This window comes from Arachis duranensis, chromosome 4 (assembly GCF_000817695.3).
Source record: "Arachis duranensis cultivar V14167 chromosome 4, aradu.V14167.gnm2.J7QH, whole genome shotgun sequence".
Lineage (NCBI taxonomy): Eukaryota > Viridiplantae > Streptophyta > Magnoliopsida > Fabales > Fabaceae > Arachis > Arachis duranensis.
In genome coordinates, this window is record NC_029775.3 from 15270410 (window position 1) to 15280409 (window position 10000).

Sequence of the window (10000 nt, forward strand, 5' to 3'; positions counted from 1 at the left end):
TCCTAAATTTATTTCTGGGAGAGTTTTCTTTTTACGGGGGTTCATGTATCTTATGGGTGTTGTCAGCCCCAAGATATCAAAAAAATGTGGGACTCAATTTAGTAGTCATATTTCTTTTTTTTTTCTCTTCTTTAGGATGTATATTAATATCTAGGAAAAAATCTGGATTCCATCCACATTCAACATATCATCATATCGAATTAAATTTGTGTTTTTGAGTTTCGGATCTAACCTGACTAAAAAAAATAGCATTTTTTGAAAGAATAAAAAAACTTTTTTTCATTATTTTTTTAAATTTGGTTACTTCTAAAATATTATTAAATAATATTTTTTAAATAATAAAAAAATAAAACAACCAAACATAGACAATCATATCCAGAATTAGAACAAAACAAAATAGAGGTGAGGGCCACAAAGCAACCAGGATTAGGAATTAAATGCAAGTAAAACAAAAAAAGCAGACTAGCGGCAAAAAATGCAGGAAAACTGCGGGCTTTCTGGCATGGTGACAAACGAGGCCAGAAGAGTGAGGAATGACTAACGGTGAGCCATCTAACCTTTAGCATAGTGATGACAGGGGATCTACGATGGTGGTCGGTGCATCATTAAAACTAGTGATGAGAGGTACTTAAGGGGACGCAGGGCCAAAATGGAAGAGAGTGAAAAATAGGATTAGTGATGATATTTGAAGTAGGGTTACGTTACATTCACAGAGTACAAATATTTTTATTTATTTATAATATTTTTTAATTATTTAATTAATCAACACGCAAATATATCTATAAAATCTAATAATCAAATCAGATCTGATATAAGTGTAAATGGACTAATATCTGCAAAGTTCAGACCAAATACAGATTTATTTACCCATTATCACAATGAGCAGGTGAAATACATAAAAAAAGAACAAACAACACGAATAAATATACAATAACAAACAATCAGTAAGATGAGAGACAAATGAAGCAAAGCAGAGAAGATATATCATTAGTGAGCAACAAAGACGGAAAAGAAGTAGAATAATACATGAGTAAGATCATGGATTGGAACAGAACAAAGAAGCCACGAAAGATTAGAACAAGTAGAAAGACAAAATCAAAGAATAGAGGAAAGATTGATGCATACAAAAAAGGTTAAAGCTAAAACATTTTTATTTTTATTTTTTTAAAATTTATCAGATACATGTATAACATTTAAATTTCATATATCGTCCATTCTAAGGGCAAATACATAAATTAATATTCAATAGATCTGAATATCAAATTCTATCAAAGAAAATTGGATCAATACCAAATTAAAATTTCATATTGGTCGATTATATATGTTGTTCTACAACTCATAAGCTAAAGTATAAAATTATTTTTATTTTCTCAATAAACAAAAATTGAATTATGTTCTCCCATTAAAATTTTTTTATTTGTGTATTTTTTACAAGAATTTTCAGTAAAGACCAAGTTTTAAATTAAAAAGATTTAAAAAAATTTATTCATTAATTATTTTTTTGTACTCATAAAATTTCTCTCTTTTACTTCTTAAGTTTATTAGTAATTCAATAATGTATCAGATACAAATTATGTCTAGATGCATAAATTGCAAATGAACCTTAAAAATATATAAAAGACACATATTATTAAAAATAACAAATATATTATGCCTTAACTATGGTACACAATACAATCATACAGAAATAAAATTATATATGTAAATATTTTGAAGAAAAGGAGAACGGTGTTTACTTGTGAATAGTGTCCTTCAAGTTCTCTTCTTGAAAGAATTGGAGAATGAGAAACACCAATTCTCTGCTTAAGGATGACATTTTGTCTCACCCTTATTACAGTAAAAACTATCACAACACCCACTAAAATGAAGAAATGAAATCTAGAATTTTAAAAATTGAAAAACCAAAGATAAATTATAAACACTGTTTAAAAAAAATTCAAAAAGACTAATTAAAAAGAAAAAAAGAAAAACACAAAAGAGAACTAAAATAAGAAAAAGAAAGAGAAATTAAAATATGCAAGAGAAAGAAAGAGAAAAGAGATGTTATGTCTTAACTCTTAAGTGAATGATATTGTTATGCTCTCAAGTCTCATCCAGGTGTTTTATAGTGACTTTTTTTTTTTCCAAAAATTTATCAGTGATAAGACATAGTACTTATAAAAATTTTGATAAATATTTGTACTTATTATTTTACTAAAATGACATGAGCATAGTAATCAGCAACAAATAAACAATTGTACTATTTTGTTGCAATTTTTTATTTTAAATTTTGTACCGTAAAATGACATAATCTCTCAATAAACTTTTAGAAATTACACTATAATTAAATATTTGTTATACGATAAATGTATAAAATATTGATAAATATAATAAAATATTATTCATTAAAATTTTATGATACTCATTAATATTTTTTATTATATTCATTAATGTTTTTACTTTTTATAGTATAACCATTATTTTTTTATTTATTTAATATCAATATATCAATATTTGTTAACATGATTATTGATTAATTTTTTTTACAAATTTAATAAAGTCAGTTACACTAGTATTGATATTCATTATATTATAAAAATATTAATGAGTATAACAAAAAAATATGAATGAATATTATAAAAAATATTAATGGATAATTATTTGATTGTATTGGTTAATATTTTTTGTAGTAAATCTTCACAAATTTAATAAATACACACGTCAGTACATATTGGTACACTAGTATAAATTAAATTTAAAATAAATAATATTCATCAAAATATAAATATATTAATGAGTATAATAAAAAATATTAATGTGTAATTATTTTATTATAATCATTAATTTTTTTAATAATGTAATAATGAATATTTAATATGGTATAAAATAGAAGAATAAAAATAAACATGATAAAAAAATTGATTTTTTTTGTGACTAAAAAAAATGATTAAGTACTGTACAAAAATTTTATAATATACGCCTATGGTCAACATGCACATATAGAAAGAGAGAAAAATTTATTATAAATATTTAATAGAGATAAATAACATTTTTAATATTTGTATAATTTATTATTTTTAAAATTGACAAAAATACACTATATTATTTTCTAGATAATTTTTCATTAACTTATCCATTATATTGTTAGAGACAATTTTAATGCATAAAACTTATCTCAAAAATCACTTTTAAAAATTCACTCTGAAAATATAAACTAATTTAATATTTATAAAATACTCGAATAGTTTATAAATATTGAAGAAGACAGTTCATTAGATAACTTGGTTAAATCTAATTCAATTTTTTTATGAGCATTAAAGTTATTTATATTTTTTATTATAATTATTAATTTATAAATTTTTTATTGTTAAAAATAGTAATTTATTCTCTAAATCAATTTCAAAAGAAATTCTCATTCATATACATTATAGAAGAAGAGTAGTGATACAGGGATTATTCTTTCATATCAATTGACTAACAAAGTGCCACAAATAATTAAAGAAGAATGCGAGAGATATAACAAAAATACAAATGAGTAATTGCAATCAAATATGGAGTAAAAACTTTATGTTCCATAAAATATAATAAAACCTCTTATTTTAAAATCTCTATGAAATATAAAAAGATATTTTAAAGTAAAGAAAAAAGTGATAAGTAAAAAGATTAATTATTATTAAATTTATGAATTTTATCTTTTTTTTTTGTAATAAATCTTACTATTTTAATTTAATAATGATTCAATATTTTATTTAATTTCTCATTTTTAATCTTATTAATTTAGGAAAGGAGTAAAGTATCATTTTTGTCCCCAACATTTGGGGTAAATCCTATTTGTATCCCTAACGTTTAAATCGTCCTATTTGTATCCCTAACGTTTGTAAAAGTGATTCAATGTTATCCTACCATCAATTACACATCATGAAAGCTTTAGTTTGAGTTTTAAAAATCTCTTCTTGAAGTTAGAATACAAATATTTGGGATAGAATTGATGATCTACTCCGAAAAATAGCTCATCAAATGTTGAAACTAATTCTTACATCATTTACATAATTCACTTTTCTAAGGACATAACTGAATCTAAACACAAATAGTGGGTATAATATTAAAATCGAACACATCCAAGTGAGACCTAATTAAGAATGAATACATCTAAGTGAGAATAATTAAAAAATATAATCTGATTTGTTAGTATAATTGATAGTAAGATAACATTGAATCACTTTTATAAACGTTAAGGATACAAATAGGACGATTTAAATGTTAGGAACACAAATAGGACTTACCCCAAACGTTAGGGACAAAAACATACTTTACTCTTTAGGAAAGTATGATCCCTAGTAATTGCATTTAATAAAGTTTGACGTACTTGAATAATTTTAGATTTTTTTTTCTTTCAAAAAGTATTTTATTGGAAGCAAAATCTTTTAAATTCCAAAATAATAATTTAGTAGATAGATGTTATTAAATTTTTAAGATCCGGTCATCGCTTGTGGTTTATGTAGATTACGTAATGATAAAAATCTTGTTGCTAAATATTTACAGTATGAGGAAAGTTTAAATGGTGCCTAGCTTCTTTTCCGTTTAAGTCTAAATGATATATATATTTTGAAATGTTTATTCTTCATTTGTTTAATTGTTTGTGCTTAGAATTTAGATCGATAACATCAATTTTTTTCCTTCTATTTATACCCCAAAATAATTAAGAGAAACTTAAATAGTGTTTTTTTTTTTCATTTTCCATTTAAGTCAAATGATACTTCCTTCTTTTCAACTTATTTATCATTTTTGGACTTTTGTTTTGGTATTTTAATATTTTTAGATATTTATTCATTTGTGATATTTAGATAATATATTATAATAATATTTTTACACCAAACTTATTAATATATTTAATATGATTTAATTTGTATGTAATGTTGTTCATATAAAAAAGAATATTCAGATAACCGTTATAAGAATATTATAAAAGCATTTGACTCAATTATTCATGATCTAATTATCTATCTCATAAGTTATACAATTATAATTATTTAAATGGATGAATTAAAGACTATTTATTCAATAATTAAATGAGAATTTATCGATGGATTTAATTAATAAATAAAGTATTTTAATATGATCTATTCAAATAGCTTAGCGTGTATAAGTACTATTTTAACAAAAAAAAGCTTTCTTTTCCTTTAAATCCTAATTATTAAAAATTTCGTAATCTTCTCTTTAATTCATTGTCCTTATAGCACGCGGGTGTCTTTAACTTGTTAAAAAAAATATTTTATTTATTAAAAAAAGTTATTTTTTTATTTTTTTAGTGTATTTAATAAATTTTTATTAGTAAAAGTATAAAAAAAAATTCTTTTTTTGCCATCTTTATATGAATAGTGTCCTAAATTTATAGATTTTACATTGGTTGAGATTATTATTAAGAGAGCAACAATGCATTTACTTCTTTTAAAGGAATTAATATAAGTGAGAGAGAACAAAATATTTAATGCAATACTAAGTCAAATATTGTAAAAAAGATAATTATTAACAAAGTTTATTTATCTTATGTGTGTTAAGATCACATATTGGTATTATTGCGAAATTGAGATTTGAAAAAAATTATTTTGTGTTGATTTAAAAACTTTAGTATTGTTTGAATTAATATTAATTATAATCATTAATATAATCATTTATGCTCTTACATCTTCAATTTTATAAATAATTTATACTTTTATTATTAATCTATATTTTTTAGAGTATATTTTTTAAGTATGACCATATAAATAATTTAAAAAAAATAATTTTTGTCTTTTTTATATGAATAGTGCCCTAAATTTATAGGTTTTATATTGGTTGAGATTATTATTAAGAGGTCAATAATGTATTAACTTCTTTTAAAGGAATTAATATAAGTGAGAGAAAAATATATTTAATGCAATACTACGTCAAACATTGTAAAAAGGATAATTGTTAATATCGTTTGTTTACCTTGTGCCCTATAAATACACGTTGATATTGCATCTTCAAACAGAATTTATAGAAATTGATATTGTCCTGATTTCTTTACTTGATGATAACGTCGGAGATGAAAAAAGTTTATGTTTTTATCTTGTTTTATGATTCTTGTTTTATCTCTTTACTCTACTTTGTATATGTTGAGTTTTTTTATATTAAAAAAAAAAACACTAACTATGGAATTTACTATAGAATTTTTCTTTTCATTTGCATAAATTCACTTGCCTTTTTCTTTTCAGCCAGCTGGTTATATGGCCAGTTTAGTCGGTGCGCGAGAAAATCTGGATCAGAATAAGGACGGAAGAGTGAGTGAAGAATAGGTCACTAAGAAGAAGAATAAAGAATGCAAAATTAGTAGAGGAAAAAATATACCACAGCTCGCTATCAATGATATGATAGCCTTTCAACCTTCTATTAGTAGCTCTCTTTCTCACACTTTCTTTGGCCCAAATTGTATGGATCTTCTGCCACGTTTCCTTACTCCGGAGAGAATACAAAATCATATATAATATAAGACCTGATTAAAAAAATATAAAAATTTAATTAAATTTAATAAAATTATAAAGACTTACATAATAATTAAATTTTGTTATTATTTTTTTTCAAAGCTATAAGAGATTTATTGATAAAAATCAATACATGTGTCCACACGGTACAAGGACATAAAAGAGAGAAAGAGGGGTAAAAATCCAAATTACCCTCAAAGGGGAAAAAGAAGTATTACTTTAAAAAAGGGAAAGTGGAACTGAATAAAGAAACTATTGCAAAGCTCGTGTGACCTTATTGGAATTTTGAAGTTTGTAACACTCTAATATTCATATTTTTATACTCGAGTCATAAGTTAATAATAATAAAGTAATATAATTTAAGATGGAGTTATAATATATGTATATCTAGCAAGAATTAATAAACGAGAAGTTTAAAAAGAGTAAAAAAAAATCGCAAACGCAAACACTCACGTATCAAAAGTATTGCATTTGAATAAGTAGGGTAAAATAAAACTTAATAAAAAATAGAGTAAAGACAGAATATATATAGCTATGTATAATAGCCATTAGTCACGACTCGCGAAATTTAGGTCGATCAGAATTACAATAGTAAAGACAGTTGATAACAGTCTTCAAAAGAATATATATATACATACGTCATTAGAGTTTTCCAAAAAAAAGAGGGAGGGATAAATAAAAACAAGATAAAAATACAGAATTCAAAATAACTTCGGCGTCTTCTAGATGAACTCCATCTTACCATAGAGCACTAGGACCTGCATCTAAAAAACAATAGATATATACGGAATAAGAACTCTTGATCCATGGGTTTTCACTTTTCAGTATGATAAAAATGTCAAATAGATACAATATAAGGTAACACGAACTCTCTAAGCCATCTTAAACTCCCATACATCAGTCGTTCCATCCTAGGTTCTCATTAATCCGTAATTAGGGGGAGAAAATTCTAATCTAATTCACTTTTATCAAAGTTTTCACAATCATTTACCTCCAAGTTTTCGTAATTTGCCAAACTCTAAACAGAACAACCCTCAACGTCAATTGACACCAGTATGAGGAACCTCTCAATTATATAAACACAAGCAAGGCAATCAAGTAATTCACAAGTATTTCAATTAAAGCAATTAGCATATAATCATGTAATGGGTACAAATAAACAAGCCACGACAAGTAATTCACAGGTGAATCTGACATGTCTGGTAGCTAACCCTGGACAGTCCATCCTTGAGCACATCTCTCAAGAGTAATTCACACCTCTTAGATGATAAAATCCGGAAAGATCCAAGTGTCCGACTACATTTTACGACGGAAGATCAACATTTGGGAGCAAGTAGAATCACTCTACTGCGACAAGTGGAATCACTCCACTGTACTTCCCAAGCAGGTATGTCTCAAATCAGAGTTAATTTTTTATTGACTTCTTTCTCAATTCCATTTCACTCCATTCATAATTATAATCATCCTTAGTCATTACCTTAGCTCGTTTTCCTTATCGTTCTCATCATATCTTGATTATACTCAGTCATCATTCTCTCTCAATCTCATCATCATCATACCTCAATCAAAAATCAATTATCACTCATCATCACTCCTTATCATTATATTTATCCTCATCATACTTGACTTCACATTTAGTTCATCTTTCTTCAACTCATTGTCTCAACTCGTTCAATCTCATTCCTACCTCATCTACCCTCTATTTCACCGACTCTAGACTCATAACAGGATTTACAGAGATTTAGAAAGCTCGAAAAATGGTTAAAAATACAAAAAATACATTTTCTGTAAAACTAGACAGTTGTGCGTACGCATGCCTCGTGCGGACGCATGAGTTCACTTTTGTGCGTACGCATGGTACTTGCATGGTATACACAAAAAATCTTTTAAATTCTGAAATGCCTATCATATGTAGGCATGGGTCATACGTACGCATGATCTCAAAATTTTGTAACTTCTGCAGAATTTAGTTTTGAAACCAAAATTTCAAACGTTGATAACTTTTTCTATAAAATTAACTTTTCAACCATTCTTAAACCATTGAAAAGATTATTAAATAAATTTTTATAAAAATCTAATTTCGTTGAATTTCAACTCCGAGGACTGAGTTACGACCTACCAAAGTTGGTCAAAAACTCGTTTTTATCCAAAAATAGAAATTTCTCATTTCCAAGAAGTTCACAATCCAAACCAAACCAAAGCCATACCATATTCATCACTAAACAATCTTAACATAGATTTTTTCATTCTCTACTCCTCTAAGCATTCATCACCTAACAAATTAACTTCCACTTTATCAACCCATCTAAAAATTTTCATTCACAAATTCACCAAATTCTCATTATATCCACAACCAATTCAAACCACATTCTAGACCTCCTTAATAATACATCATCAAGCTCAACTTATATCAAAATTATTTATCACATAAATCACCTATTTTCGTCCAATTTTAAACCGAATCATGTATTCCAAACTACTTTAATAAACAACTCAAAAATCCAACAACTTTTCACATATTCAATACAAATTCAATAATTACTAATCCAAACATAATTCACACCAAAATCACACATTCCAATCCATCAACTTATCTGAACTTACCTTTCACGACCTTTGGCCCGAAATTGACGGCCTTCGGCCCAACATTCATTAAGTCATCAACTCAATAATTCATCATTTCATCAATTCATAATTTTAATCGTCAAGCTCCTAACACATTCTCACAACTCATAAACAACCAATCACCAAATCAAAATCAAAATCAACACTTCATCAATTACAACATTTTAATTCCATCCAATCACATAATTCAAACTTATTCCTAGGGACATCTAGCCTAGGACTTCATGTCACATTATATGGTATTTAAATAAAACTTAAACTGTATCTTAATAGAGGCGGTTATAAACCCTTGAGTCCTTTTACGGGAAATTCCAACGTTCACGAAAACCTCGCCGCTTGATCATAACTCAACCCCGTACCGACCAACACAACAATTTTGCTACTCACAACAAAAGTCCACAATTTCTCAACCTAGAGTTCATAAGATTAGAATTAAAAGGAGATAAAGCTTTCTTACCTTAACCCGCTGAGATTGGTGATGGAACCCACCAATAGCTCATACTAAAGCACCCTTAATTAAATAATCAAAATTATAAGATTTCTTCAAAAACCAAACCAAAAATGTAAAATTGGAAAGAATAGAAAACTGGGCACAGAATTTGAAATTTCTTACCACTTTGTTCAGATAAAATTGAAGATCTCAACAAGAGTTTTGCGTGGCCACAAATGGCTCGTTAATTGAAGCTCCAGAGAGGAAGTTATGGAGGATTGAAGTTTGTGGAGTTAGGGTTTATGTTCTTCACCTCACTCTCTTCTCATTTTTAGCGTGACTTTCACAAATGAGGGGGTGATGATGCTGAATTGCCAAGTAAATGAAGGTTATATATGTGGGATTGAGCCCACTTAGATCGGTTCACTCGTTTTAGTTCGTTGGCCTAATTTTGGGCCAAAAC